Genomic DNA, 27,903 nt, shown 5'->3' with positions numbered 1-27,903 from the left:
GGGCTCTCAAACATTACACTATTGATATAACTTGAGAAATATGGGGAATGTATCTGCTGTAAAATATTTCCCCATGAGGGGCACCTGGGTGGCTCAGTCAGTTAAGTGTCTGCCTTTAGCTCAGGTCATGATTCTAGGATCCTGGGATCAGACCCCACATCAGGCTTCCTGCTCAGCAGGGAGCCTCCTTCTCCATCTCCCTCTGCCTGTTGCTCCCCCTGCTTGTGCTCTTTTTCTGTCAAATGAATAAATAAAATCTTTTAAAAAAATATTTCCCCATGAATTTTCAGGATTCCTGAAATTTCAAACATTCTTTTGGTCTGGAAAGCAAATATACTGGGAAAAGTAAAGCTAACTCTTAAAGAATCCCTTGGGAAAAGTCATTATATTCTTTGTATCTCCATAACCAGTACCTTACTTCATGAAGGCCACCATCATTTCTCATCTGGATTACTACAGTAGTCATCCAACTAGTCTCAGACTACCAGGACGGCTCCTTCTAATCTGTTACCCATATTACAGCCAGAAGGATCTTCCCAAAATGCAGATCTGCTCATGTCATTCCCTGCTTAAATGATTACAGGGACTCTTCATTGCCTTCGACATATCTACACCAGTTACACCAGTAGTTTTCAAATTTATTAGGCAAAATGTTATACAACAAATAATTTTGATCATCACCCCCCATTATTCTCAAAGTTAATTCCAGAGAAAGTAAATGATCTATGTATACAATTTAAAAATAATTTTAATATAGCACTCTCACTTTAAGATAAAGGAGAAATAAAAATAATTAACATAAACAGCATTAGTTCCATTTTTAACAATGCTTCACAGTGATTACATTAGAAGCAAAAAATTCTTCAAATTTTGGGAGAGTGGAGACAGCACTGACCTCCCCCATCCCACGCCCTATAGATAACTACTGGTCTAACCTCTTTAATGTGACTTGTAAAGTTTTGTGCTCTGGACTCTCCTCACCTCCCCAGCCAATATTCTCACCGATGAGCTTGCCTTGGGCTTGAATCCTCATAAACTACATTACTGCCCAATTCATATAGTGGTTTCTCACTTATTGGTCTTTGAGCAAGAAGCCACTTTCTTGGCCTGGAGTTCTTCTTTATCCTCTCTCCAGCTTTATCTGGCTAATTCTTTTTCATTCAGGTCCCTGCCTAGATGTAATTTTCTCTAGGAAGCCTCCTCTCCCACACCATAAGATGTGGCATCCCTCTAGAGCATCCTAAAATTTCCACTATTATACCACACATTACATTGCATTGCAATTTTCTCTTTACTTCTCTGGTCATTTCCTGGACAATGAGTTTTTTGAGATCATAAGCTGTCTGTGGTCACTGTTATGGCACACAACAGTTGGCACAGAATGGGCATTCATCATGACTTGTTAAAGGAAAAGGAAGTTGGAGAGCATCGTAAACTAACTTAGTTAAACTCTTTCATATTTCTACTGAAGGATACTTTGGGGAAGGAAATAATGAAATTGGCAGCATTACAGTCAGCTATTATTTTTTATAAACACATTATTTTGGAAATGTGCATAAACATCAAAACTACAAAATGTATTTTGAAAAAAAATAAAATGTAAGAAACCCGGCAAACATTACATCAGCCACATTATTAAGGTCAACATCATCAGAGATAGGTCATGTACAATCTCTTGATGTGATATGATGAAAATGGCACTTAACCTCTGTGGTTTTCCTTCCCACAAACCCATAATCCTAGTCTAAACAAAAGAAAAACATCAGACAAATCCCAGTTGAGGGGCATTTTACAAAATACCTGACAATATTCCTCAAAATTGTCAAGGTCATCAAAAATAAGAAAAGTCTGAGAAACTATCATAACCAAGAGGAGCTTTTAAAGAGATACAATGACTAAATGTAATCTGATATTCTAGATGAGATTCTGAAACAGAAAAAGGTAAAACCTAAGGCAATCTGAATAAAATAGGGACTACTGTTAATAACAATGTGTCAGTATTTCATTAATTGTAATAAATGTACCATGCTAATATAAGATGTTAATAGGGGAAAATGGGTACAAGGCATATGGGAACTCTCTGTACAATCTTTGCAATTTTTCTGTAAATCAAAAACTAAAAGGTTATTTTTTCTAAAACAAAAAAGGGTTTTTTTTATGGGCAAAACATTTAAGTAGACATAGCATCCAAAAATAAGTGTATAAATGCAACAAGCCCATGAAAATATTCTCAACATCTCCAGTCATAAGGCAAATGCAAATGAAGCCATAATGTAATGCCACTACAAACACATCAGAATGGTTAAAATGGGTAGCTCTTCCTGCCTACAGTTTCTGTCCCCATTCTTTAATAAAACCACCTTTTGCACCCAAAAAAAAAAAAGTGGTTAAAATTTAAGTATAAAAGAGTGAGAAAGTCAAGTGTTTGGGTGGACATAGAGCAACTGAAATTCTCAAACGTTGATTATGAGAATACAAAATGATATGGTTGCTCTAAAAACAAAATGGCAATTTCTTATAAGTTAAACATACACTTTCCACAGATCCAGCAATTCCACTCCTAGGTAATGACCCAAGAATAATAAAACATATGCTCACTCACACGTACATACACACCGACCTGCAATGTAAAATGATATCATCAATCACAAAAATAATGAGAATAAAAAAGCATTGTCCCTTGAAAATCATGAAAACCCTGAAATAACCACAGGTTTATGTCCTTAGGCTACGGATGCTAAAATATTTCAGGGTAAGTGTCATGATGTCTGCAACTTATTCTCAAATGATTCAGCAAAAGAAAAAAGGAAGTAGTAATGAAAAAAAGAAAGAGAGGGAGGGAGGAAGAGAGGAGAGAGGACAGCAAATGTGGCAAAATTGTTAAAAACTGGTGAATCAAGAAGAAGAAAGGGAGGGAGGGAGGAGGGAAAGCAACAGATAAATGTGAATGGTAAAATATTAAAAACTGGTGAATCAAGATGAAGAGATGAGTGAGTCATTATTCTTATAACTTTCCTATACATTTGAAATTTACGGAATAGAAAATTGGAGAAAAGCAAGATCAGTAATAGCACTGGTAAGGTGAAACAAATTTCTCCAGGGGTCAATTTTTTTTTTTTTCACTCACTGGCTGAAAGTTAGCCAAAGTATTTATGTTGCCTGAGCACTTACAATATGACTATCTCCACAGAACAGTCTGTGAACTGTGACATGTTTACTAAACTGTGAAGCATTTATTAAAAGTTGCTCAGAGAGATGTCTGGGTGGCTCAGTCAGTTGAGGTTAGACCCCTGATTTCAGTTTAGGTCATGATCTTGGGCGTCATGAGATTGAGCCCTCTGGTGGGCTCCAAGCTCGGTGGGGAGTCTGCTTACCTGCTTCTTCTCCCTCTCCCTCTGCTCCTTTCCCTATGTGAGCACTCTCTCTCCCTAAAATAAATAAAATAAGATCTTTAAAAAAAAAAAAAAAGTTGTTCAGATAGTTCAACCAAATTTAGGATTATATGTTTAATATTACAACCCAAATGTAAAATAAAAAGTTCTATTAAACAACTTCTTTTTTACTCCATGGCTCTAGATAGCCTAAATTTGTCCAGTTGTTTTGGAATCATATAGACATTTTCATTCAGGATCAATCTTAAAAGAAGGCAGAATAAGTCAGAAAAAAAAAAAAGTAACTAATTTTTCATTTAAAAGAATTGTCCCTCAGTCAGTTAAGCATCTGCCTTAGGCTCAGGTCATGATCCCAGGTTCCTGGGATGGGATCCTGCATCAGGCTTCCTGCTCAGCGGGGAGCCTGCTTCTCCCTCTTCCTCTGCTGCTCCCCCTACTTCTTGTTCTCTCTCTCTCTCTCTCTCTGTAAAATAAATAAAATCTTTAAAAAAAAAATTGTCCCATTGGGAGCCTGTGTTTATTTTTAAAGATTTTATTTATTTATTTGACAGAGATCACAAGTAGGCAGAGAGGCAGGCAGAGAGAGAGAGAGAGGAGGAAGCAGGCTCCCTGCAGAGCAGAGAGCCCGATGTGGGGCTAGATCCCAGGACGCTGGGATCATGACCTGAGCCGAAGGCAGAGGCTTTAACCCACTGAGCCACCCAGGTGCCCCTGTGTTTATTTTTAAAATGGTACTGTTGCTCCAACATTTCTCAAAATCCCACTTTGGAGTTTCAAAGCCTGTTTGTTAATCTCCTAATACAATCACTGTGGTTATTTTATTTTTGTTTTATTTATTTATATATTTATTTAATTTTTTTAATTTGTCAGTGTGGTTTTTTTTTTTTTAAAGATCTTACTTATTTACTTATTTGAGAGAGAGAGAGTATGTGGGGTGGGGGGTGCAGAGGGAGAGGGACAAGTAGACTCTACCCTGAGCCCAGAGCCAATGCGGGGCTTGAGCTCAGGATCCTGAGATCATGACCTAAGCCAAAATCAAGAGTTGGACGATTAACAGACCAAGTGACCCAGGTCCTTCTAAGTGTGGTTACTTTAAATTCAACCACATTTCCTTTAGGACAAAATGGCATTTGAACTTGTGATGACTCAACTTATTTACCGTTTTTTAACACATATGACTATATCTTTGAAAAATCATGTCTACCTTAACAAATTAAAAATTGCCGTCATAAGCTCCCCCTGCTTGTGCTCTATCCCAATCTCTCTCTCTAAAAAAAAAGAAAAAAAAAAGTTGCCATCATATAAATTCTATTAAAAAAAAAAAGTTCTGTGTCTATAAAATAAAAAACAAAATAAGAGCTCCTATTTTAGGCCAGGGGTTGGCAAATATTCTCTGTAAAGTTTCAGGTAGTAAACATTTTAGAATGTTAGAATCCTATGGATTCTGTCACAACTAATGAACTCCTCTATTGCAGTATGAAAGCCGCCACAGACAATACTTAAATGAACGAGCTTACCTTCATTCCAAAAAAATCTTATTTATAAAAACAGTTTGTGGAACACATCTGGCCCACAGGGCCCTTATTGGCAGACCCCTGTTTTAGGTAATAATGGATAACTGACATAAATACAGTTGATCCTTGAACATGGAGTGGTTCCTGCTCCCATGCAGTCGAAAATCTGTGTATAACTTTTGACTCCCCCAAACTGTAATTAATGATAGTCTACTGTCGACCAGAAACCTTACTGTTAACACATTTTGTATGTTACATGTATTATATACTGCATTCTTACAATAAAGTTAGTTACAGAAAAAGTTATTAAGAAAATTATAAGGGTAAGGTTGCCTGGGTGGGTCAGTTGTTTAAGTATCCAACTCTTGGTTTCAGCTCAGGTCATGATCTCCATGTCAGAAGATGGAGCCCCATGTCTGGACCCGTGCTCAATTTGGAGTCTGCGTGATGTTTTTTTCCTCTCCATCTCCTTCCCCCTTTTTTCCCCTCCCCATGCCCCACCTCCTGGTGTGTTCTCTTCCTCAACTAAATAAATATACAAACAAACAAACAAATAAGGGGCTCCTGGGTGGCTCAGTCAGTTGAGTGGTTGACTCCTGGTTTTGGCTCAGATCATAATTTTGAGGTCACGGGATCAGGTCCTACATTGAACTCCATGCTCAGTGGGGAGTCTGCTTCAGTATTCTCTCTCCCTCTGCTCCTCCCCCTAGTCGCTCACTCTCTCTCTCAAATAAATAAATCTTTCAAAATAAATTAATTCATTAAATCTTTTAAAAAATAAAATCATAAGGGAAATATATTTACAGTACTGTACTGTAGTATATAAAATCTGCATGTAAGTAGATCCACACAGATCAAACCTGTCTTGTTCAATGGAAGACTGTATACAGCCTTCCAAAGTAACAGCAATTCCTAGGATATATAATTCTGGGCTCAAAAATTTTTTTTCATCCACTGTTTAATAGTCAATAGTAAGGCGTTTTAAAATCTGTTTTAAAAAAGCATTATTTTTTAACAGCATTAGAGTAAAGTATTGCATTGATGCTTCCTCTACCAGAGGGGAAACGATTACAAGTACAGTTTTTTTTTTTTTAATTTATTTATTTGAGAGAGAGAGAGAGATCACAAGTAGGCAGAGGCAGGCAGAGAGAGAGGGGGGAAGCAGGCTCCTGGCTGAGCAGAGAGCCCAATGTGGGGCTCGATCCCAGGACCCTGAGATCATGACCTGGGCCAAAGGCAGAGGCTTAACCCACTGAGCCACCCAGGCGCCCCACAAATACAGTTTTATCATTCAATCAGCAGAAGCTGTATTTTGATTTTTAAGCTGATCATTAAAAATAAAAGCACAATCCATCACCCACTGCTCCAAGAGTACTACTGTAGATTCCATTCTTCAGGAAGTAATCTGAGGTCACCTCACTTAGTATCAATATAATCTTTGTAAAATGGGGGGACAGGTACACAAACATAAAACCCAGCAAGCATACACTCAAAAAACTCAATGTCAAAATAACAATTTTGACCGATTACTGGTGAGTAAAAAATTAGTCTATCCAAAACATCAAAGAGAATACTAGGTGAAAGCAATCTACAGAGTACTTCTAGCATTGTTTATTCGTTTCATTGCCATGCGGAAACAAACATATTTCTTTGGCATTCACAAATTTTAAAAAATAAAACTAAAAATGTTTTCTCAGACAGAGATTGATGTTTGCAAATGCTTGATATAAAGAGCAAGAATCATAAACAGTTCTATTTAAACAAATGGTGCCTTTTTCTTTGTTCATTTAAAAACATTTGTTGGAATTAATTGTTACACTGTTCACATCTTCAAAAGAAAAGAGATAGGGAAATTCTATCTGCACTAACATTTCATACTTACTGGACTATTTTTCCCTTTTGACATTTCCTTACTACAGTAATGATTCTCAAATGCAATCTTGAACGCACCAACATCATCTGGGAATCTGTTAGAAACGCAGATGAGGACCCCTGCTCAGCTCCCTTGGCCCCTCCCCACACTTGTGTGTGCATGTTCTCTCTCTCTCAAATAAATAAAATCTTTAAAAAAAATTTTTTTTAATTTACCTCCAAATACAGAAGCACAAGAACACAATGCTTTCAGTTCTTTCTGTTTGGCCTTAACAGCTGCTTGATCAAAGAAATTACAGCCCTAAAAATTAACAAGCCCCTTCTGAATTAAAACAATTTTTTAAAATAACTAAGGATGTAATTAATGAATGAAAACACTATCCTATGCACTGTATTGTAATAAGCATTAATGGGAGGTGACGTTATAAATTAAAAAAAAAAAAAAAGATACTGGGAAAGCAGGTTAAGATGTTCAGAGGACGAGACAGCAGGGAGATCTGAGGTCAGCAGCAGGAATCTCCAGAAGTGGAAACTGAACTGGTTTTTGAAGGATGGATGTGTAGGGAGATGGAAATGAAAATTCCAGACAGGCAAATGCCATGAGCAAAGACTCTGAATATACTTGGTACATTTGAAGAATAGCCGAGTAGACCAATTTAGCTGAGAACATCCATATAGGAAAAAATTGGTAGACCGGGTCCATTTTACTGTGGTCTTAAATGTCAGGCTGGGGCATTTGATTTGTTCTAAGAGCAGTGAGGAAACATTTAAAATTCTAGGGACATAATGAAAGTAGTATTTTAGGAAGACTGATTTGATGAGATGTGTAGAGTAGGTTACAGATGGGCTTCTCAAATGGTAAAATGCTTATAAAATCACCTGGGATCCCATTAAAATGCAGATTCCAATGCAGTAGGTCTGGCATGTAGGCTAAGATTCTGTATTTCTAACACAATCCCAGTGATACCCAGCCTGTTGGTCCTCAGACAGCACTTCAAGTAGTGGAAGATTAGGGTAAAGTTGTAAATTCAAGATATCCCCTGAGGTCTAATACTGAACTAGGAAAAGAAAGCATGCCATAAAGAAAATATTTTTTTAATATTTTTTAAAGAGACATAGCTAAAAGCTGATAAATTTTTTAAAAAGAGAAATACTAAAATTATATTCTATTTGTCTTTTTTTATTTTTACTTATTTATTTAAGAGAGAGAGAGAGATCACAAGTAGGCAGAGACAAAGTCTCAGAAGCAATTCGATGGAAACTTCTCAATAAATAGTATTGAAATAATTGGATATTCATGTGCCCCATCCCCCCAAAACAAGTGAAAAGCAGAGGCCATTAAAAAAAAAAAGAAGAGGGGCGCCTGGGTGGCTCAGTGGGTTAAAGCCTCTGCTTTCGGCTGGGGTCGTGATCCCAAGGTCCTCGGATCGAGCCCCGCATCGGGCTCTCCGCTCGGCGGGGAACCTGCTTCCTCCTCTCTCTCTGCCTGCTTCTCTGCCTGCTTGTGATCTCTGTCTGTCAAATAAATAAATAAAATCTTTAAAAAAAAAAAAAAAAAAGAAGAAGAAGAAGAGCATAAGAGAATCTTACAGAAACCAGTACCAGAGAGCATGGTGGGATGTGTCCCAGGAAATGGAAAAGCACTAGACACTGCTCTCTGTGCTTCTTTGCTATATGCTTTCCCATCTCCTCATGCTTCCTTCTGCTTACTATCAGTTTGCCCATTAGGACTATCACTCCTGACTCTGAATTAACTTTCAGTTAAGTCTCAGTTCAGGTTCTCAGAAGAGGTGTGCCTGGGTGGCTGAGTAGGTTGGGAGTTGGCCTTCAGCTCAGGTCATGATCCCTGGTAGGCTCCCTGCTCAGTGAGGAAAAAGTTCTCAGGAAAGAACCAGCTTGGATCAGTCTTTGGAATTGTTGCCAGGGTCAGAAGTCCATCTCTGGTTCAACCATCTGTTACCCAGACAAAGACTTTCTTATAATATTTTAGAATCAATTGGTGAAATGAAGAGAGATAGTTGAGCATGGCAAACAAACTGATGAACAAATCTGCTAAAATGACTGTCAGGAGAGACTCTCCGATTCAGCTGAGGCCTCCATTGTTTGCGTAACAGATCTCAAGTACTTCCCTTGCTCTAAAGGTGTGCACTTTTCTGAGCTGTTAAAACAATGAGAAACCAGTTCTGTCAGTTCTAAGGTATCATCCTCCTCCAGACTATATGAATTGATGAAAAATTCGCTGAGGTGGAAGAAGCAGGTGGTGAGGTCTGTTACCTTGTTGCTATGCATTTCCTTCCCCCCAGCCCACAGGCATGAAGCAACATGGGAGTTCTTATCCCTTAGAGGAGGAGGTTTTTAAGAGAATCACTTGGAGAGCTTGAAATTTGGTGGCACATGGAAATTATCTCACTTTGAAAATGCTCTAAGTGAAAGGCTGTGGCTACATTAGCCACAGATGAAAGAGCCAAGGAAGGAAGGCAAGAGAAAGAGATGCAGTCCCAGGAGGGAGCCTTACTCAGAGCCGATGTGTACGTGGGGTGGGAGCTGGACAAAGTATGATCCTACAAGAAGAAACTGACTTGGATTTAAAGGGTGCTTGCCTATTTAAAGAGCAACACCATCTCAAATGTGGACCCTCTAATGTGGATGAGATTTTTTTCTTATCTAAGAATTATCTGAAATTGAGAGCTGATCAAAATTGTATCCAAGGTGAAGGGAAGAGTGGATCTTCAGCTGTTTTAAATGGAGAATGGGGGTGCCTGGGTGGCTCAGTGGGTTAAACCTCTGCCTTCAGCTCAGGTCATGATCTCAGGGTCCTGGAATCGACTCCTGCATTGGGCTCTCTGCTCAGCAGGGAGCCTGCTTCCTCCTCTCTTTCTGCCTGCCTCTCTGCCTAATGTGATCTCTGTCAAATAAATAAATCTTAAAAAAAAAAAAAGAAAAGAAAAGAAAAAAGAAAGAAAACTCTATCTTTAAAAAAATAAAATAAAATAAATGGAGAATGGGTTGGAGGAGGGTTTCTTGCACCCTTCTAGTCCAACAGTTTCTTTATTTTTTAATTTTCTTATTTTCCTGATAAGATAAAGCCCACTTCTTCATTCAGGTTATTTGAACATTCCAACAAGCTTAGGGGGTAAAGGGAAGAAACCACAAAGAAAGACACAGATATACAGAGGAAATGTATTATAAACTGTTGTTTTCTCTTTTGGTGAAAGAAAAAAAATAAACTTTAAAATCAATATCCCACTCATAAGTAAAGGTGAGATAGAAAAAAATGATTTTTTTAATCTAGCATTTATGTGTATATTCTCATTTCATAGGTACACTTTATTTGGGTATTACTACCATCCACTGGCAGAAAATCTAAAAGGAAAAACAAATATCAGGAAGGGCAGAACTTTACCAAGAGGAAGCTCAAGAAGCTGGGTTTAGGAGGGTGGATGGCCCGCCAGGTACCAGGCCAGGTGGGTCAGTGGAAGCAAACTGTGTGCAGGAAGGCCCTGGAGCTCTCCTCCAACTCCTGCAGCAGCTCATCGATTTAATTCTCCACATCCTCCCTACACTGAATGCACTGGCATAGCTCACAGATGAAGAATGCCCCCAGGGTGGCCTCTCTGTCACTGTTCTGGATGTCCCCGTTGCTTACAGGCATGGGTTGGCAGGTCTCCTGCTCTCTGGAATTCCGATCTTCAACCATCTGGTCATTCACTCTCTCTTCACAAATGAGGAGCAGGAAATCAAATACACCTTTGCCATTCTGGAACATTTCTGGCCAGGATTTGATTCTCTTGTTTCTGTCTAATATATGTAAAATGCCATTCTCTCCTTCCTAAGGAGATCACTGTACATCTAACCTTAAGTAGTTTTGAAATCATAAATATTTGGCTCATAACGTGCTGGTCCAGTCAAAGTCATGTGAGTTCCTGTTCCAAAGAACTGGCCATTGAATTCTCATTTGCTGCAGATGTTGTGTGCCTCCATGCTCAGGTCTGGTTGCTCAAACTGACCACCACGACCTGCAGCAGCAGCAAAGACACCAATGTGCCCTCCAAAGGGCTCTTTAAACAACCGGCAAGTGCAAAACTATGTCACCCCAATGGTGGTTGCAGATTCCAGGCACTGATCAGTTGAAGAATAGTCTAGCATCCTGAAAACAGAACTTGGAGTTAAAGATTTGTTTGGTTTTTAACTTCTATTTTTTTCTTGAAATAAAACTGTGCTTCAGGGCACCTGGGTGGCTCAGTGGGTTAAAGCCTCTGCCTTTAGCTCAGGTCATGATCTCAGGGTCCTGGGATCGAGCCCTGCATTGGGCTCTCTGCTCAGGGCGGAGCCTGCTTCCCTTCCTCTCTCTCTGCCTGCCTCTCTGCCTACTTGTAATCTCTGTCTGTCAAATAAATAAATAAAAATCTTTAAATTAAAAAAAAAAACCTGTGCTTCATTTGGGACTTAGAACCCAACATAAAACTTGCCAGAAGCCCCAGTGAAGTATAAGGGAAAGAGGGAGATACATATTCTTCCATAAAAGCCATGCAAGATTTCCTAATGAAAGTTTATGACAGATTGGAGAATGGAGAATCTACCTAAATAGAATTATGTACTTCCATATTGTCAAGTAAAACCAATCCTGCTACCTCAATTTCGTTTAGCTAAACTAACTGAAGATTAGGACACCCCAGTCCCACTCTTAGCTTCACCACAGAAGTCCAGAAGCTAAAGCAGGAGGTCCGTCATGTAAACCAAAAGGGTTGCATTTCCTACTCTGTCTAGTCATCTGGGATTCCACTAAGCTTCTAAAAGATTCCATTGTAACCACAGATTCTTATCCAGTGTCCTAGTACATCATTTTGTTTAGCAAACATTTCTCATTCCTCATGCTAACTGCTAAGTTAGTTCATACGATATTTTTGTTTCTTCTCGCAGAGACTTCTCCACGTCCAGCACAGTTCTATAAGCTTCTTGTGGAAGTTATATTTGAGTGTATGGCAGTGCAGATGATAAATGATACATCCGTTAAAATATATCAGATGATAATAAATGTTTTATTAACAAAAAAAAATAGCAGGGGAAAGGAACAGAGGTTGCTGGGGAAATGAATTTAAAACAGGGGTTCAGAGAAGGCTTCCTTGAAAGGTTGACAATTTGAGCAAAGACTTCAAGGTAGGAGCACTTTGGAATATTCAAGGAACAGCAAGAAGTTTATAGCTGGAACAGAAGGAGAGAGAGAGGGAAGGGTAAGGTGAGAGAGGGAAGAAGGGCCAGACCACTTAAGAACTCTTAGCTACTGTGAAGACTTTGGCTCTTTGAATGAGATGGGAAGTCATTCAAGGACCAAGGAGTGACATGACCTGACTTATGTTTCAATAGGATCTTTCTGGATAAAGATGATAGGGGATGGAGTGCCAGGGGCAACCAACCACCTGGGAGGCTCTTGAAACACCCCAGGCCACAGATGATAAAGGCCAGGACTGTGGGTCAGGATGGGAGCCCCTGGAGGAAATGAGGATGGGAGGATTAACCAGATTCTGATAAATCACTCCCTGAACGCCGTACCAAGGTGTTGTTCTTGTATTTGGCATAGAGAAAACAGAAAGGCAAATGCAAAACAAATTTAAATTCAACAACTAACCTATCAAGGGGAATTTGACTATTTCAGGAGTACTTGATATTAGTAAAGTCTACAGGTACTTTTTAAATATAAAACTTTCAGGTATAGATATTTGGAAAACCAGAAAAGCCTTGAAACCATTTAAAATGCATATCAGATTCTTTGAAAATGTTTATGAATTTGACAAAGTATCTTCCACAAGGAAAGAATGCCCTAGAAGGAAAAGAAAGATATTAGATTTTTCTTAAAAAAAGAAATACACCCAAGAAGATATAAATAGAAAATAGCTGAAAATACACCTAGATGTCACAATGTGCCAGATTATCATCTGATATTTCTAATAAAGATCTAGTACCAAAAGTACCAAAGCTCAATGCTAAATGACACAAACCATTTTCCAATGACGAAAGGGCAATCAGTAGAAATAAGGACTAAAAAAAAAAAAAAAAAAAGGCGCAAAATACGGCATTAAATGTATGTGACTTTAAAAGAGATTAAGAACTGCTTAGCATAGGTCTTCCCTCTAATATGATAACAGAGATACAGACAGACAACTACAAAAAATTCTATGTATTCATTAAGGATAACATAATACAAATTTGAGAATGGAATAATACAAAGCAGGAGACGTTTTCGAAATGTCAACAAAGAGTGCCAGTGAATATTTTTTCTGCCAAGGAACAGCACGAGGGAATGTTTTATTCAAGAGTATCCAAGGAAGTAAGAAGTACATTTAAATGGGACATGTCTCAGCTACATCAAAAATTTTTAATGAAAAACAGAAAAGCAGCTTCTGGGAATAAAAGCATTACACTTTTGTTCTGGAATAAAAGTGCTATGCTATGTATACCCTCATAAAAAATGATTAGAGGTATCCCCTGCTTTTTGAAAGTTCATGTTATGCCACTTTGTTATTATGAAAGACGGAAAGAAATCCAAAGAGGATTTTCACTTTTAAAAAGAAAGGTGAAAAGCAAAAGTAGTGTTCAGCATTTGTTTTGTAGCAAAGCAAATTTATGCCACAGAGGCAGTGAACACCTGAGCAGAGAGAGAGAGGCCCCACCAAGCTTCTTCCCAGCAACGACACTCAACATTTGAGCATTAAGAAGTCATCACTTTGGGGGCGCCCAGGTGGCTCAGTGGGTTAAAACCTCTGCCTTAGGCTCAGGTCATGATCTCAGGGTCCTGGGATCAAGCCCCGCATTGGGCTCTCTGCTCAGTAGGAAGCCTGCTTCCCTTCCTCTCTCTGCCTGCTTCTCTGCCTACTTGTGATCTCTCTCTGTCAAATAAATAAATAAAATCTTTAGACAAACCATAAGAGACTCTCAATCTCACAAAACAAACTGCGGGTTGCCGGAGGGGAGGAGGTTAGGGAGAGGGTGGTTGGGTTTTGGACATTGGGGAGGGTATGTGCTATGGTGAGTGCTGTGAAGTGTGTAAACCTGGCGATTCACAGACCTGTACCCCTGGGGCTAATAATACATTATATGTTAATAAAAAAAATTATCCAAAAAAAAAAAAAAGTCATCACTTTGAACTGTGTCTGTGAGCATCTGGGCTTCATTTTGATTTATTATGTGCATCCATTAGCAAGGTGTGTCCTAAGGTCTTAGAAAAGCCTAAAAGAGGTGACTTTTTGGGTCTGGGAACGCTAAAAAAATTTTCCATATAAATCAATGGTAATTCCTTCTTTGCTTTGTGTCATTTCAGCTTATGAAAGTTTTCACAGGAACATTTTGCTTCCAAACTGAGGGGGAAAACCTGTACTTAGTATTTAATAGCTTAGTTCACAATGTTAAAATGAGACAGGACAAACATGTCCTGATTTAACAATTATTTTACTTTGTCATCAAGTAGCCATGATTATTATTAGCAGCACAAACATGTCTTTTTAGTCTTTGCTTTTTCCTTATCTTTCTCTTAAGTAAAATAAAGGAGGGTTGCTCTCTCCAGAGGGAGAAAAGGAGAATTACATATGCTCCTTTGATATTTAGGACAAATGTTTATACCACCCTCTTTTCCTTATCAAATATGTCTACCAGCCTTGGGGATATCCTTTATGTTCCCTGATAACTTCTGGAAGTTTCCCTCCAGTTACATCACCCTTGACAACTTCAACATCCCGGTCCATGACTTTTAACAACCTGACCTCATATTTTCTCAGCCTGATTGACTTCTTACCACCCTCCTTCCTTGGATATCGAATCTGTTTAACTTCTCAGATTTTAAATAAATGTCCATCCCCAGCCATCACCTCTTCTCTGTCATTTCTCCCATTCTACTGAATCTGGTATTTGTCCTCAGAGTAATATAAATTCCATCAACTCTCACCTAGTGGTGCTATGGTTAAGGCTACAGATTGTAGAGTTAGTCTGCCTAGCTTTAAATCATGACCCTCCCTTTACTTGCTGAGTAACCAGAGACAAATTACTTAATCCCTCTATGCCCTAAATTTCTCAAAGTCTTCCTCTGAAGGTTAAATGAGATAATCCACATAAACCTGGCACACATTAAATCCATGATGAACATTAGCCAGCAGTATCAGTCTTCCAATTGGCTTCACTTGTATTTGTGGAGACTGGTCATCATAGTTATCTTGGTTTTTCTCCCACTCTGCTTGGTACTAGTCACTTCTATTGTTCTTTTTTTTTTTTTTTTTTTTTTTTCTCATCTCAGCTCCTGGATTGATTTTTTTTTAATAATTTTTTTTTAAATTTATTTGACAGACAGAGATCTCAAGTAGGCAGAGAAGCAGGCAGAGAGAGAGGAGGCAGCAGGCTCCCTGCTGAGCAGAGAGCCAGATGTGGGGCTCGATCCCAGGACCCTGAGATCATGACCTGAGCCAAAGGCAAAGGCTTTAACCCACTGAGCCACCCAGGTGCCCCTCCTGGATTGATTTAAACCTTGATTACTTCTTGGACCTAGTTGGACTTCTAGACCACCAGGGACACTCAGGAATTTTTTTTATAAGATTTTATTCATTTATTTGAGAGAGAGAGCCTGAGCAGGGGTGGGGAGGAGAAGAGGGAGAGGGAGAAGCAGACTTCCCACCGAGCAGGAAGCCTGATGCAGGCTCACAGGGCTTGATCCCAAGCCAAGGTCAGACACTTAACCAACTGAGCCGCCCAGGTGCCCCAAGAATTTTTTTTAATAATTAATATCTCCTTCAGTCCTTATTCCATTCCCCACATTTATACCACCTCTATTTTCCTAAAGTTCTCAAATCTTGCCCTGCCTAAAATATTTTTATGACATGAGGTTTTCTCCTACATCACCAGAACATAGAGACCACCCTGTTACAAAGAAAGCTTCTCTTATACTTTTTGTTTCTTCCCATGAAGAAGGAACCCAATGAATGCTAATTCTTGGCCTTTCTGCCCCTGTACTCACACTACCTTAGGGGAAGTGAAATGACTCCCTTGATTGGTAAGTTTGTCCAGAATAAACCAGCATTCTCTAATCAGCCTTTAGCTCTCTTGGCAGCCAGCAAGTCCACACAGCCAGAACCAATCACTCTCTCACTGGCCATAAGTGTACAGGCCAGCTCTGTCTCTGGAGGGCCTGGGGAAACCTGTAGTTTGGAAAGGGAGTGTGGCCCTAAAATCTGAAGACCTCCCAACAGACAAATGTTAAGGAATGTTAAAAAATCAAAACCAAAACTGGAAATTTAGAGGAGCTTTGTAAATTCAGAGGTATGAGTGGACTTTAGAATGTTTTAACCTTGACAATTGTATGGGCTTTTAAGAGGTGCAGTGTGGAATGCTCATTCATTGCTGATGGGCATGCAAAATGGTACACCCATTTTGGAAAACAATTTGGTAGTTTCTCACAAAACTAAACATACTCTTACCAAAACTTAGAAACAAGCAAGATATATTTCAGTTGGTAAAAGGAAAAACAAACTGTGGTACATCTAGTCAGTGGAATATTATTAGGCATTAAAAATAAATAAGCTATTGGGGTGTCTGGGTGGCTCAGTCAGTTAAGTGTCTGACCCTTGATTTCAGCTCAGGTCATGATCTAGGGGTTGTAAGATTGAGCCCTACATTGGGCTCCACACTGGGCGTGGAGCCTGCCTAAGATTCTCTCTCCCCCTCTCCCTCTGCCCCTTCTCCCACCTTCTCTCTATCTCTCTCTACCAAAAAAATAAATAAATAAAAGCTATCAAGCCCTCAAGGGACATGGTGGAATCTTAAATGCATAATACTAAGTGAAAGAAGGCCATCTTTAAAAGGCTATATATTGTACCACTTCAACTATATGACATTCTGAAAGAGGCAAAATTATGGAGACAGTAAAAAGATAAATGGTTGCCAGAAGTTGGGGAAGGAGGGGTCCATAGGGAGAGCAGAGAATTTTTAGAGCAGTGACATAATTCTAAATACTATACTGGTGGATACATTTCATTATACATTTGTCCAAGTCAATAGCATGTACAACACCAAGAGTAAACCCTCGGTAAACTATCCATTTTTGGTGATAATGATACATCAATGTAGATTTATCCATTGTAACAAAAGTACCACTCCGGTGCAGGATGTTGACAGTGGGGTAGGTTGCGCATGTGCGGGATGAGAGGATATACAGGAACTCTTTCTGTACTTTCCACTCAATTTTTCTGTGTACTTAAAAGCACTCTAAAAAATAAAGTCTATTAAAAAAAAATCTGGGGCACCTGGGTGGCTCAGTGGGTTAAAGCCTCTGCCTTCGGCTCAGGTCATGATCTCAGGGTCCTTGGATTGAGCCCCGCATCGGGCTCTCTGCTCAGTGGGGAGCCTGCTTCCTCCTCTCTCTGCCTGCCTTTCTGCCTACTTATGATCTCTCTCTCTGTCAAATAGATAGGTAAAATCTTAAAAAAAAAAATCTATTCTGGGAAGGAGGTTTCCTTGTCTAACAGAGGGTATTTTTAAAAAATACAGATTCTTAGGCCTTATCTCAGAACTACTAAATCATTACTGCAGGAATAGAACATAGGAATCAGTATTTTTCTGCATGCAGTTGTTAAATAATAATAAGCACCCAGGTCATTATTTTGATCAGACAAATTTGGGAAACATTGGCTTAGGCTATTCTATAGCTGAAAGCATTTATAGCAACTGATGGCCAAGGATTACAACTGTTGGCTCAGAAGATACTACATAAGCAGTATTGAACAGACATCATTCTAATTGCAGCTAAAGGCAATAGTATCCTTCCATGTTCCATTTGTAATTAGAAGGCTACATAATGTGCTTTGACCAGTGGAATCTGAATGGAAGTGATGTGAGTGAAAAAGGTGTGTGCTGCTTCTGGGTAGAAATTCTTAGAAGCAGGGTATCACTTGTTACATTCCCTTGTCCCTGCTGTGCAAATCATGGAAGAAACTTATGGAGATTGTGTCATCCTAGTTCCTTAAGTGAGCACAGTGTGAACAGAACTCCCTGCCCATCCATAATTGATGTATAGTATGAATGAGAAATAAACTGCTGTTGTCTTAAGCCACTAAACATTTTGAAGCTCTTTGTTACTGCAGCAGAACTTACCTGATCACTACTGATACATGTTTCAAATTCTATAAATTTCTAAGCTTCACAAGAAAACAATATCTCAGGTTCCATTCTGAGAGAGGAATTAAAGTGAATAGCAAATTATCACCCTGGAAATGAAAAACTCAAAGTGCCAAATTAAACATCTCCTGATTATGTTTATGTCCACAGGACATGGATTCCTGAGCCCTGTATCAGACCAGCTATCTTGGTAAAGCTAAACTGGTATCTGACAACACCAATTAATGGGCTTTGGGAACACAATTTTGCCTGTAATGACAACACTGGAGACGGGAGTAGCTTTTTCCAAATTTGGTGGGTGTGGGGACAGTACTGCAATAATTTTGTGTCTTGACTTTTTTTTTTTTTTAAAGATTTTTTATTTATTTGAGAGAGAGAGAGAGCACAAGTTGAGTAAGAGACAGAGGGAGAAACAGACTCCCTTCTAAGCAGGGAACCTGATGCGGGGCTCAATTCCAGGACTCTGGGATCATGACCTGAGCCGAAGGAAGCTTCTTAACCAACTGAGCCACCGAGGTGCCCCCTTATTGACTTTTTTGATTCTCTAGAAACTTAATGAGAGACTTGATATTAAACTAAAACAATTTTTGTCCAAGCTACAACTATTTACAAAAAATTCAAACCTTATTTACACCTTGAAAAACTTTTCTAATTGAATAAAATATGAAGTGGAAAGGATGAGTTCTGGACATTATATTTCTTTGAAATTTAAATCTCAAGGGCAAATTTGAATTTGGTGAGTAATTTCTCTCGACTTAAATTTTTAAGGGGCTTTAAACTTTAGATTTCTATTTTTTTTGGGAATTTGATAATAGGAGAGAGTTAGTGGTCAAATTTGAAAGGTCTCTGTGTCGACTGTATTTTATTATTGAAGTATCTTGATGGTACTATGTACTCTCATTACAAGCCCTCTTATATGTGAGATCAAACAATACTACTGATATAATTGGTAAGAAAAACAGACAGGGGAATGAATTTTCAGATTTGGAGTTTTTGTAACTAATATACTACTTGTGGTAGTTATAATGTGGCCTGTTTTCTGTCTTGTCCTAGCAGCTTCTCTCTCATGTAGGGCTTGGTCTTGGTGTGAAAGCACACACAGCTTAGACCATCCTAGCACCATCCCATAGAGCCTAGACCATTCCAGCACCATCTGATCTTCTCATAGTTCCCTTGTGTTTACCTGAAATATTGAGCCCACAAAGCTTCTCCTCTTTTTGATGGACACCTTTTGACTGCTACCCTTAGATGAACTCTCTAAGCTTTACACACGAAGTGGGACTCCTTTTTGGGTCATCCTTTTGTAATCTGGTGTTTAATTTTGTTTGGGCTTTCTTGACCCTCTATCACTTGTGAATCTTGTTGTTCTCATGATGTGTGCCCACCTGCATATATTTGGAGGTTCATACCTTGCTACCTAAACTTGTTATTTGTGGGTTTTAGATTTTTCTTTTTTTTGAGAGAGAGAGATAGAGCAGTGCCAGGGGGAATGGGGGTGGGACAGAGGAAGAGGAAGAGAGTGAATCCTAAGCAGGCCCCATGAGGAGCAGGGAGCCACACGCAGGGCTCAATCTCATGACACTGATATCACAACCTGAGCCAAAATCAAGAGGTGAACACTTAACGGAGTAAGTCACCTAGGCACCCCTAGATTTTGCTTATCAACTTGCTCTGTTTTTGTAGGAACATATGGGGATATTTAAAAACCATGCCACTTTCAGGACACCTGAGTGGCTCAGTCAGTTAAGCCTCTGAATCAAATCATGATCCCAGACTCCTGAGATTGAGTCCCATGTCAGGTTCCCTGCTTGGTGGGGAGCCTGCTTCTCCCTCTGATTGCTGCTCCCCCTGCTCATGTTCACATATACATATATATAAACTTTTCATAAATTTCAGAGATTTTGATCAGCACACTCCCCCAAAGCCCATTCATAATTAACCTAAGCATCTCTGTATCTTGGGTAAAGAATTCTGCTCTGGTCTATAACTAAGAAAGAGGAAAATGAAGAAAGTCATCCATTCCCACAAAATAGTCACATGGAGTATTTTTCACTTCCCAATGTATTTTTCTATATCACCCTACCCTAAATTTTTGTCTCTCTATTTTTTACATTTCTGTAGTGGTTTCCTATACTGCATATTCTCTCATGCATCTCTTTCTCTTCATTCAATTCTGGAGTACTTGTGGAATAAAAACCAACATTGTGTTCCTCTTATCCCAAAGGACATGATAGGATACTTGGGAAAGAGACATGTCCACATCAAAACTTGAGTAATAATGGGCTACTGTCTGGCTCAGTCTGTAGAGAATGCGACTCTAAATCTCAGGGTCATGGGTTCAAGTGCCATGTTGGGCATGGAGCCTATGTAAAACAAAGTAAAATAAAGTAAAATAAAATTTGGGTAATAAGATAAGGAAGAATATGAATAGGTGGGTGACATATTCAACTATTTCTGAGGAAGGGTAAGATACTGATTTCTGTTGGAGAGGGAGTTCAAACTGAACCTTGAAAGATGGGTTGAACTTTTCTATAAGTAGATAGAAGGAAATGGTATGCCAAATGGAATAGAACAACAAGGAATATGTAAATATAAATAGAATGTTGGAGTGATCACAACAGGCCCCACATGGACTGACCAGAAAGGATATAAAGTTAGATACAAACAGAATGCTAGGTTGGGGACAGTCCTGTGTTAGGCTTGAGCACCAGGTTAGAGTCTGGGCTTTATTTTGTAAATAACAGGGAGACACTGAATGTTTTTCAGCGAAGGAGTAACAGAATAAAAATGATTTTTTTCAGAGATTGAACTGCTAAGAGTATTTCATGGAGAGATGAGGGACTGGTCAAAAGGAGAAAAGTTAGGAGACTATGCAGTAATCCATGATTTGAACTTGTGAACAACTGAACTGTTTGCGACAACCAATTTAGCAAAAGGGGCACAACTGTTGTAGAAGGCATGAACATGTGTTGCTTGCATCTCCCTTCAACTGGTAGAATGCAGTCAGCTAAGAGCATCCAGCCGCAGCACCTTCAGGATCCACCACAGCAGTATTCTAGCTGAGGTCATCATCTTCCCATGCAGCCCCAACCAACGACCGATAGATAATCACAGCAGTGCTAGGGTCTAGTCACGTCTACCTAAGGCAGGCCTTCCCTAACAGGCGATCTTTGCTCTGGAGCTCCCCAGTGGGTTGGCTGAGACTTGGCTAGCTGTACATTAAATCCGAGGCTCTCACCATCCAATCTTGTTTCCTCGCCACTTTTTCACGGGTGTCAGATCAGCATCCAAATCTGCGGGCTCTTCCTACTCAATCCATCTTCCTCCACCTTTATCTCTTGTAGGTGTCACATCCACTCCCCAACTAATACAAAAATACTTTGGGAATACATGGAAAGTTACACATTATAAAATTCATACAAGTAAAAATTAAACTGATAGCAGCACTGAATTAATTATGTCTAGGAAAGGCATATTCTAAGCTTAATTATTTCATGCATTAGAAAATTAAGAAATGTGGTAATAGTGGGGCACCTGGGTGGCTCAGTGGGTTAAGCCTCTGCCTTTGGCTCAGGTCATGATCCCAGGGTCCTGGGATCCAGCCCCACATTGGGCTCTTTCCTCAATGGGGAGCTTGCTTCCTCCTCTTTCTCTGCCTGCCTCTCTGCCCACTTGTGATCTCTGTCAAATAAACAAATAAAATATTTTAATAGAAGGAAAGAGAAATGTGGTAACAGTGATTTATGTATTGATAAAAAACAACTAAGGTCACTGCAGGTTTGAATAAATTTTCTAGATGCTGAAATCTTTTCTGTGATTTAACTTGAGATTAGAGACTAAATTAGCTATTTGAACACGTCTTTATTTAGAGGAGCCAATTTATTTTAAAGAGAATATTCTCATCTCACAACTGAAAGTAATAATGGGATAAATGGGAGGAGCAGGGCAAGTGCTGCAGCTGGGGTCCAGCAAATATGAGAGTCAGTACAGACACTAAAAATATGTCTATCAGAAAAGATTCTTGAAGTTTCTTTTGAATATATTTTATGTTTGTGTTCATGAGACATATCTGTGAAAATGGAATGGAAAAAGGAAAAATTCCTGCCATGGCAGTATTGAAATACACACACACACACACACACACACTTGCCACATAATACACTAACTTGATAATCAGAATGTAACGGAAACGCTATATGACAGACCATCTCACACAATCAGCTAAACATAACCACTCTTCCTGTTTTGTTAGATGAGGGAAGTTATAATGTAATGTTAGAGGTATATTTTGTATGTGTGTTTAGGCTGAGGAGATTAGTTGGTCATTCAGTTTCAACCGTTCAATGGTAATTTAGGAATGAAATTATTACACTAGTTTTGAACTGATAACTGTTTGGTATAAGGCACCATCACTTCCTTCCTATTGTTAACTGCCATCCAATACAATAGTTTCCTTTTGAAGCAGATCTTAGTAGATTTGAAACATTTCAAGGATATAAATTCAAATTATTGGACATTTGGGTGGCTCAGTTGGTTAAGTGTCTGTCTTTGGCTCAGGTGGTAATCCCAGGGTCCTGAGATGGAGTAGCACATTGCTTCTCTCTCTCTCTCCCTCTGCCCCACCCCCTGCTCCTTCTCTCTCTCAGATAAATAAATAAAATCTTTTTAAAAATTAATTCAAATTATCTCTTATTAATAAAACATTTTAAATATTTACACAGTCCTCCTGAACCTCCAGCATGACCTCTCTCCTGCCAGGTTCCCATTTTATACATTCTCCTTCCCAGATTATTTTCTTCCTTACTCTACAAATCCCCAACTTTCTACTTTTTTCTCATATCTTTCACATCTTTTCCACAACTCTCTACTCTCAACTGAGGACATTGCCTCATACTTCCCTGAGGAAATAAAAGCCATCAGAAGTTGCTCATTTTGCAGGGGACACAGACCACTGCAGCCTTGTGGCCCTCAAGGAGGGCCCTTCTCCCTCCATTTTGCCTTCGCTGGACTGGCCATCAGCTCGCCCTGGAGCATGGTACAGAACTCAGGGATGCATAGCCGAGCCAGGTTTTAGGATTCTGGCTTCCAAGAAAAATTTTGCCATGACTGATAGGGCCCCAGATAAAAATTCAAACCTTCAACCTGTTCTCTTTTACATCCCTGAAAATGAATCACCGTTGGAACAAAAGCTAAGAAAATTAAGACAAGAAGCACAAGAATGGAACCAACAGTCTGGGCAAACCAGAATTTGACATTTTGTAAGGAAAAGGAAGAATTTATTAACTCATAACTAAAAGTTAAAGGCCTGGGACTGAGAGCTGGATCAGGTAAAAAAGCAACATTACATACAGAAGAAATGGCTGACTTTGTAAGGAACTTTTAGGTAAAAATTTTCAGAAGCACATTATTATAAAAGACTGGTACAAGTGCAAATTTCCCATCACTTTCTTCATGGGAAAAATGGGCCTGGGGAGGGTTTGGAACAAGCTTAAACCAAAACAAAAGAAGACCAGCACTTAGAGCTCACCTTGTCCCACCCACCAGTGGCCAAGTTTCTAGGAGAAGCAGCTGCTTTGGGAGTCCATTTCATGAGAGCTCTAAAACCTGTGAGTGAGGGGTGTCTGGGTGGCTCAGTCGGTTATGTGTCTGCCTTCAGCTCAGGTCATGATCCTAGATCCCTGGAATGGAGCATGTTATGCTCCTGTAAGGAGCCTATTTCTCCCTCTCCCTCTGCCTCTTCCCTCCGCTGGGGTGCTCGATCTCTCTCTCTCTCTCTCTCTCTCAATAAATAAAATCTTAAAAAACAAACAAACCAACAAACCTGTGAGTGAACCGAGTTCCATGCTTCTTCATGGAGGCTCCCTGGCTTATGTCAGAACAGAGTAGACTGCGAGAATGGGGGTCCTGGTGAGACAGACTCTGTTCCAACTGTGGATTCCAAGCTGGTCCTTGGTCACAGACATGCTATTAAATAAAGTCCAAGCATGTGTACCTGCAAAAAGAGAAAAAAAAAAAAAGTTTCTCATTTTTGGATTTCTAAATCTGTGTCTTCTTCTTCCCTCCTGTTTCAATGTAGGAAGTGTCTTTCCTCCTACCATTTCACTCCTGCTGTGGATCCAGTCCCTTACTCTCCATCATCCCTCCCTTTCTAATGAATAATCCTGATCCCAAAACAAAGATGTGCTGATATCTGTCATCTGTAAAAGCCTCTTCTTGACTTCTATCATCTTTAAACTACGTTTCCTTCTTCTGTCTCCCCTAATAGAAAACTTCTGAAATATTCTTTATCTCTATGCTGTCTCTACTCCTTCACCCGGTCATTCTTGAATCCTCTTCAATCTAGCCTCTTTGTCCCACCATCCCTCAGACATTGTGTATCAGAGTCAATGGTTACTTCTATACTGTCAAATCCACTGGCCACTTTGGCCCTTATCTTTCTTGATTCTTTAGCTGTATCTCTCTCCCTGGAAACATTCTCCCCCTTTAGCTTCTGTGATGCCATTCTGCACAAAGAAGAGTTAATATAGCAGGCCTGAGATTGCTATCCTTTGAAGGGGCTTGCAAGGTTGGCCCTTGGCTAGCATTTGAAAACTTGATTTTCAGTAGTTTCTCTTTTTCCCTAACTGATATTGATGGCTTACTGTGCCCAGACAGAGGGTAACTCTGATCATGTAACATGATTGGATTCAGATAAAAATCTTGGGTACTTAGTCTCTAATGGGCTTCCTTGCACAGAAACATCACATACATATTACTGTGTTTTCAGTAATAGGGGAAGAGTGTGCTCTATATGACCCCTCACAGGAGAAAAAAGGCGTTAAGGAAGCCTGCTCATGGATTCTTCCAGACTCTACCTGTGTCTTTTTCTCTTGTGATCTGGCACAATGAATTTAGTGCAACACTGGGACAAGTCTTAGCCATGAGTACAACCATATGATGATTCCAGTGAACCTCCTAGTGAATATCCAAACACAGAGCTGGTCTTCATCACTCAGTCCAGATTTTCCTTTTCTGATACTCCTTTACTGATTTCTCCTACTCTGTCCCACTTGGAACCTCAAGATTTTACTCTCTTCTCTATACTGTTTTTCAGGTGATCTTATTTGGTCCCTCAATATGAAATATCATTTATATGCTGACAACTTCCAAATTGATCTCTCCAGCCTAATTTCTACCCCTAACTCTAGAAACTGATACCCAAAAGCCTTTTTGAATTTTCACTTAGGATTGTGTAGGTGACCTTAGTATGGCCAGTATGGAACTCGTGATAGCTTTTTCACAAACCTGGTCCCACCTTCTGTTTTCTCCATCTCATGATGAGTCTACCATACATGCTATTACCAAAGACAGAAATCTGGGAGTCATCTGTGACTCTTCCTTTCTCTCATACCATATTCTATCACCAAATTTTGTTAGTTTTTACCTTCAAAATATCTCAAATCTGACACTTCTCACTATTCCACTTTGATTCAAGTCATCATCATTTCTCACTGGACTACTAAAATAGCTTCCTACTTAGTCTCTACTTCCATTCTTGTTTTTTTTTTTAAAGATATTTATTTATTTGACAGAGAGAGATGACAAGTAGGCAGAGATGCAGGCAGAGAGAGAGAGAGAGAGGAGGAAGCAGGGTCCCTGCCAAGCAGGGAGCCCAATGCGGGACTCGATCCCAGGACCCTGAGATCATGACCTGAGCCGAAGGCAGCGGCTTTAACCCTCTCAGCCACCCAGGCACCCCTCTACTTCCATTCTTAACCCTGTATAATCCATTCTCCATTCAGAGAAATTCTTTGAAAGTTCAAATCAAATGATGTAATTTTCCTGATTAAAAACTTCTCTATTGATTTCGATTGCACTTAGAGTAAATCTAAATTCTTGGCCTACTGATTAGATTAGAGGGAAAAGTAGGTGTTCTTGCATTGAGAAAAAAACTGGGCTTGATCAAGAAACAAAGAAGGTCAGAGTACCTACAACAGAAAGAGTTATGGGGGGAGGGGAGGATCAAGATATGAGGAAATATTGAGAGGAGAGGGGTCTTTTCTTGCAAGCTTTGTTTTTTTAGTATTTATTACACAAATCTGTGCTCCCATATGGAAGCAAAACATCATATTAATTTTCTCTAATGAACTGGTCTTTTATAAAATTAGTCCCAACTCAAATATTTTTCCATAGGAAACACCAGTAATTTTTTCCCTACCCTATTTCATTCAGTTGCCCCTCAGTTGACATCCTCATTGGTTTGAACTTTGAGACTGTGGTAATAGCCCCAAATATAAATCAAGTGCAAATCAATGAATTGAAAGAATTTAACTGCACATTTTGCTACAAGTGCAAGATTTTGTGAAGTTAATCAAAGTGATGTTAAAGGAGTCTTCCAATCACACATAAGGCTATTGGCAAGTGAGACAGCAGTCATACCAGCTAACAAGAGGAGCAGAGAAAATAGAAAAGGAATGTGTTTCAAAAAAGAATAATTTGAATATCAAGCAATTAAGGGAAGTCATTAGGAAAACTGATGAGGCTCTTGATAATTTTGGTTAAAATTACTTTCTGCCTATTAAGAGAATGAGAAAAAAAGAGGTCCTAGAATGGAGAAAATATTTGCAAGTTACAGATATGGTAGAGGATTTATCCCCAGAATATATAAAGAACTCCTGAAACTCAGTAAGAAAACAAATAAGGCTCCAACAAATTGGACGAAAGATGTTCATAGGCAATTCACCAAGAAAGATACAGGAAGGGTAAATTAGTACTAAAAAAAATGCTCACCATTACTAGTCATTAGGAAAGTGCAGACTGGAAGCATAATGAGATACTATTACAGTCCTACTAGAAAGGCTAAAGTTAAAAATACTGACCATACCAAGGAGGCAAGGATGTGGAACAACTAGAAGCCTTGTACACTGTGGCACCTGGGTGACTCAATTGGTTATGCATCTGCCTTCAGCTCACATCGTGATCCTGCGGTCCTGGGTTTGAGTCCTACAAGCCCTACTTTGGGCTCTCTGCTCAGTGGGGAGCCTGCTTCTTCTCCCTCTCCCCCTCTCTCCCATTTGTGCTTGATCTCTCTCTCAAACACATAAATAAAATTTTTAAAAAGATTTCTTGTACACTGTTGGTAAAAATGTAAAATGGCAGAATCACATTAGAAAATACCTTGCAGTTTTTTTAAAGTTATACATATACTTACCATATGATCCAAGTTGTCTTCTCCCACTTATTTGCCCATGAGAATAGGAAATAATGTCCACACAAAGACCTATACATTAGTATTCATAGCCATTTTATTTGTAATAGTTCAAAACTGTAAATAATCAAAATGTCCATCCACAGATGAATGGATATGCAAATTGTGGCATACTCAAACAATGGAACGTGAATCAGCAGCTTTTTGAGAGGAAACTAATAAAATCACACCAAATTGATGAAGATCAAGCATGGTCACTTGACCAGCAGCAGCAGCAGCAGCAGCAGCCAGGAATTTGTTTGAAAAGCAAATTCACAGGCCCCACTCCAGTTGTACTAAATCAGAAACTCTGAGGGAGAAGCTCTCTAAACCACAGCTTTAGATTAATTTGCTCACAGTATCAGTAAGGGTTCTTGATGTCAGTCATCTCTACTATCAGTAAACAACTCTGGCTAACTTAAATTGAAGAAATTGGCAAGTATCAGGCAACTCACAGAATTGGTAAGAAATGCTAAGAAAGATTCTTAGGTTAAGGGTTGGAACCACAGGAGTGAGGGTAACAAACAATCTGGTTCAGAAGCTGCTACCACCACCAACACAGGCCATCTCTTCTCTGTGATATATAGTGGTGACTGAAGGCAGCTGCTGCTCCTGACAAACAGCCACGGAAGCCAGGCTGCTTGTTTCTCTATCAAAGATCTAGTATCATCCATCATCCCTTAATTTTGGCATCACTTGGTCAAGACATAAAGTACATGGTGGCAAAATCTGGATCACAAGGCTGTCA

The 27,903-nt window shown here is 39.4% G+C and overlaps 1 pseudogene; it reads right to left on the bottom strand.

Moving 5' to 3' along the window:
* Positions 1 to 10,247: 10,247 nt before the first annotated feature.
* On the bottom strand, positions 10,248 to 19,226 carry LOC111147913 (annotated as a pseudogene).
* Positions 19,227 to 27,903: the final 8,677 nt, after the last annotated feature.

Source organism: Enhydra lutris, unplaced genomic scaffold (assembly GCF_002288905.1).
Source record: "Enhydra lutris kenyoni isolate GAN:26980312 unplaced genomic scaffold, ASM228890v2 scaffoldscaffold18, whole genome shotgun sequence".
Lineage (NCBI taxonomy): Eukaryota > Metazoa > Chordata > Mammalia > Carnivora > Mustelidae > Enhydra > Enhydra lutris.
This window is presented reverse-complemented; position numbering and strand designations above follow the sequence as displayed.